The sequence below is a fragment of the Muscardinus avellanarius genome, assembly GCF_963383645.1.
Source record: "Muscardinus avellanarius genome assembly, chromosome: Y".
Lineage (NCBI taxonomy): Eukaryota > Metazoa > Chordata > Mammalia > Rodentia > Gliridae > Muscardinus > Muscardinus avellanarius.
Window position 1 is genome coordinate 9,924,205 of NC_137809.1, and position 5,567 is coordinate 9,929,771.

Here is a 5,567-nt window from a genome sequence, read left to right on the forward strand (position 1 = left end):
ACTTCTTAAACAATAAGCTAAATTACAAGCAAAACTGGTAAAACTAATTTTAAATATTTTTAGAAGAGGGTATAGGCATTCTTTAGAGAGGGGCCAGAGATTGATTGATTGATTGATTGATTGAAATACTAGGGATGGAACCCAGTGACATTCTACCTCCAAGCTACAACCCAGCCCTATTTTTTTTTCTTTATTTTGAAACAGGGTCTCACTGAGATGCAAAGTGCCTCACTAATTAGCTGAGGCTGTTTGCGAACCACCAATTTCCTGTACCTGGCAGGGATTTATTTCTAATAAAGCTTGGTTTTCTTTTTTTCTTTTCTTCTTTTTTTTGGTGGTAATGGGGTTCCTGGAAGCCCTTCTACCTCCGGGCTACACGCCCAGACCTATATTATATATTTTTTATTTGAAAACAGGGTCTCTTAAGCCAGCGCGGCTGGCTCCGAACCAGCGTGATCCTCCTGTCTCTGCCTCCCAAGCGTGGAGATTATAAGTGTGCGCCACCACGCCCGGCTAAAGTTTGTTTTTCTAGTAGAATGTTGGTAATGAAAATTTTTGTAGCTTTTCTATAAGCACTGATTAGAAATATTTAGGAGCAAGCCAGGTGGTGGTGCATGCCTGTAATCCATGTACAGAGAACCACAGATTCGAGGACAGCCTCAGCAAGTATGAGACTCTCATTAACCTAGTGAGACCTTGTTTAAAAGTAAAAATAGGGCTGGAATGTAGTGTGGAGGTAGAATGTCTGTGGGTTCAATCCTTAGTACCCTACACACCCTAGAATAGGTAGAGGCATATTGACATAACTAATTATCACATTGAAATTTTTAGTGGAGACATTTTTATTAGTTGAGGCCATCACTAAGTGTTCATTAATTCAGGCATTTTTCAAAATAAAAGGATTATTGTGTTGTAGAAACTACAAAACAGACCTGCCTGTTCCATGTAACATGCAAGGAGACCCACAGCCAATGCAGGCCAGTCTCTGCTTTAAAGAGCATAAATGCCAAACCTAAGAAGTTTATTCCTTTTCTGTTTTTGAGGAAATGGCAATCGTTTATTTTCATCTGAGGCAAATGGTAAATAAATCCTTTGTTTTCATCTGAGGCAAATGATGTTTTCCCAGACTGCCTAAAGAGAAAATTGTAGGAGAGGTCTGATTAACCACAAAGAGGTCTTTGTAGAATGGTGATGCTCTTTTGCTCTAACAAATGCACTGAATAACAGTTTCTTCCTTGACTATATTGACTGGAAACATGGAGTTAGGAGGTTCAGAGGTCTGTTAAGAAACTAGCCAGGTAGAGGATAGCTTTGAATTGCTCTTATGGTTTGATTTCTATGTTGTCAGTGTAGTTTGAACTGTGATAATGGGAGATGTGAAGGCTATTTATACCTGTCACAGATTTTTAAAAAATGTAATAACTATTGGCAGAATGTTAGTGCTATGTCTCTATCTTCTTGTACTTATAAAGTCCATAGTATGCAGGTCTATAAAGGAACTAATTCTGGGCAGAGTGTTATCTAATAAAGCTCAGCAGAACCCCTTCCCAAAATAAATACCTTTTTGCTTTCTCAGAATTGGAGTGATAGGAGGGATGGTTTGTGTGTTGTAATTTAGGGTACTTGTTAGGCAGAGTTAGAGTTAGTGGAATGTCTAGAGGGGCATGACTAGGATCTGCGAACTTGGATCCTTAGCACTTATAGAAGAGTTTTTAAATTTGAGGAAAATAACTTTTAGTACTAAATAAGCTTGTTAGAATAATGTGTTACTAGATTGGAGGTGCTCTAGAAATTGTAGTCTGTAAAGGTCATTGTGTTACATACTTCCCTATGGCCCTGCTGAAATAGATGGGCATGCAATCCCAGCATTTAGGAAGCTGAGACAGGAGGATTGTGCTTGGTGACAACCTCAGCTACTATTTAGTGAGGCCCATTGAAACTCAGTGAGAACCTGTTTAAAATAATGAATAAAAGTTAAGCTGGACGTGTAGATCAAAGAAAGAATACCCCCTGGGTTCTATCCCCAGTACTGCATAAAAGAAAAAAGTAATAGGTGGGCAATATATTCTGTGCACTTAATATTGTTTTACAGATCAGAAACACAGGTTTGTAGGACCAAATGATGAAAATTGGAAAGTAAGTAGTATCAGTTGGCTTTTGATTACCTATATCCTTTATAAGCCTTCTTGTATTCAAAAGCAAATTTTGACGTCTGTCTACAGTACCATACATTCTGATTTATTAAAACTTTTTCTGAGGTCCTGGAACCTTTATATGATTTGTGCTGAGGCATTAGTGTAGAAGACCAATTGGTTTTGACAGTTTCCCACTCACTGACAATTCCCATCTTGTCAAAGTTTGCAATATCAATCTGAACAGGGATGTAGGCCTACCTCTGAGATGGTATGAGACAAGCTATGCATAAAAATCCATAGAAATTTTAGATCGAAGTCTCAGCAACCCTTGGCAACCTGGTGTTTGTTGATTAAGTCAACTTCCCCTTCTTGATGATTTTGATTTGGGTGAATTCTTACAGGACACTGTGTTTATAATCCTTTTTCCTGTCTCTTACCTTTTAATCTTACCCACTTGAATTTTAATACAGGTCTTTTACATTGATGTAGAGCTGGAAAGTGCTTATGGAATGAAGCATGGACTTTTTTTTGGTACTGGGGTTCATGGAAACCCTTCTACCTCCGGGCTACACTCCCAGACCTATTTTTATATTTTTATTTGGAAATACAGTCTCTTAAGCCAGCAGGCTGGCTTCAAATCTGCGCGATCCTCCTATCTCCGCCTCCCAAGCATGGGGATTACAAGCGTGCACCACCACACCTGGCTTTTGCCCCCCCCTTTTTTTTGGTGGTACTGGGTTTTCTGGAAGCCCTTCTACCTCCGGGCTACACTCCCAGACCTATTTTATATTTTTATTTGGAAACAGGGTCTCTTTAGCCAGCAAGCCTGGCTTTGAACCAACGCCATCAAGCCTCCCAAGCTCTCTCAGCCTCCCAAGCTCAGGGATTACAAATGTGCAACACTACACCCAGCAAAGCATGGACTTTTAAAATTTGTTTTCTTGCCAGGTTGGTGGTACATGCTTGTAATCCCAGCATTTGGGAGGCTGAGACTGAAGGATCCCCATTAGAGGTCAGCCTCAGCTACTTGGCAAGGCCCTTAGAACTCAGTGAAACCCTGTTTCAAAATAAAGAATAAAAAAATAGCATTGGGGTTGTAGCTCAGAGGTAGAGTTCCCCTGGGTTCCATCCCCAAATCCAAAAAAATTAATTTTTTTATGACATGTGCCATGTTTTATAGGAATGTTGCTTACAAAACAAGTCTTAATTGGAGAAAAGTTTTAAAGATAAACAAGGCTGCACTTTTTTTGTGTGTGTGGTAGTGGGGATTGAACCCAGGGGCAGTCTGCCTCTATTCTATACTTCCAAACCTATTTTCTATTCTTTATTTTGAAACAGGGTCTCATTAAGTTGCAGAGGGTATCACAAGTAGTTGAGGCTGGCTGCAAACCTGTGATCTTTCTGGGATCACAGAAGGTGTACTGGCTTATAAGCATATGTCACCAGTCCTGGCAAGCCTGCATCATTCAAACACTAGAAGTCTTTTCCTTCCTCTAAGCTATACTTCCAGTTTGGTGTGTATTAGCATTCCCCTCTCAAATAAAAACAAACTAGAGAAAAACAATTCTTTCACAAAGAATAAAAGAACCTTCTCTACCATACCTGCTCCTATGGTTTTAAAACAAAATTGGATTCAATAAATATTGCTGCCCTATTTGTATTTAATTCCTAAAATGGCTTTTAGTACACATTTTTCTAAATTTATTTCATTATATGAGTGAGAAAATAACTCCAACATGTATTCTCATTGAAACTGAAAAGTGGTCCATTTTGTAGACCATAGAAACCTTGAATCTACTTTTTGCATATCTATTTTTTTTTTTTTGGTGGTACTGGGGTTCCTGGAAGCCCTTCTACTTCTGGGCTACACTCCCAGACCTATTATTACATTTTTATTTGGAAACAGGGTCTCCTAAGCCAGCGCGGGTGGCTGGCTTCGAACCTGCGCGATCCTCCTGTCTCTGCCTCCCAAGCGCGGGGATTACAAGCGTGCGCCACCACGCCCGGCTGCATATCTATTTTGAGTCTTTCATATAAATGGAATAATATAATACTGTTTTGTTTAACTGGCTTATTTTAGATAAGAAATATATATATATATATATATATATATATATATATATATATATTATGAATGAGATCCCATTTTGCTTATTCATCAGTAGATGGAGGCTTACTGTAATAGTTTGGAGCTTTGAGTTTATTATTTTCACTGATGCTACTGGGGCACATTATATACATTAAAGAACTTTCTGGTACAGGACAGGGCTCACACCCAAGCTCTTTCTATTTTACCTTCCTTTTTTTTTGTGTGTGTGGGTCAGGGGATGGAACCCAGGGGCATTTGACCTACGAGCTACAACCGCTGCCCTAGTTTTTCTTCTTTATTTTGAAACAGGGTCTCACTAAGTTGTGGAGGACCTCATTAAATAGCTGATGCTGTCTGCAAACTGTGATCTTCTTGTCTCAATCTCCTGAATGCTGGGATTACAAGCATGTGCCACCACACCCAGCTTATTTTACCTTTTTTTTTTTTTTTTGGTTGTACTGGGGCTCCTGGAAGCCCTTCTACCTCTGGGCTACACTCCCAGACCTATTTTATATTTTTGAAACAGGGTCTCTTACACCAGCACGGCTGGCTTCGAACCTGCGCGATCCTCCTGTCTCCACCTCCCAAGCGCAGGGATTGCAAGCGTGCGCCACCATGCCCGGCCTTTATTTTACCTTTTTGATAGTACACTTATTTTGATATGGTCCCCAAATGTTCCCATCTCCTAGTGATTGATGGGAGTTGTATTGGTTTTCTTAGATAAACACATCCCTTCAGTTCTCTCACCTGGATAAATTGCCAGTTAGGCCTCACATTTTCAGGAGAATATGAAACATGTTAATGTTTATTCGGATACTAAGAAGAGAAAACTCAAAAGATGCAACCACAGCTTGACTCACTGTCTCTCTATTGATTTAGAAATGAGGCAGCCAGAGTCTTTTATCTTCTGCTTTTATTCCACCAAGAATTATTTCTTGTCTGGTTAGATAATGCTTTCCAGTGTCTAGAAAAAGAATGAAAACTCATTGCACCTCAACCCTAACAGGATTGGTTGTGAGTACAATGACCCCATTGGACAGTGGTCCTGAGAGTATTGGAGTTGGTATCTATTCAATTCCAGCAAAGAACTATTACTGAAAAGTTAAATATATAACCAGAGCTAATAGATGACCTAATGTTCCTGTACTCTAAATGTATTGATATTTTATGAGTTTTTAAAATTCTACTTCTACAGAGATGTGAAGAAAGCAGGCAGGTTATGATATTAGGAAGGACTTGGAGGTTTGGCTAATATCATGTTGAATGAGTTTTTTATTTCTGTTATTTTTTTCAAAGGTGGGTGTGAACTATAACTGTGGATCATTGGTCTAGAATTGCTGAGT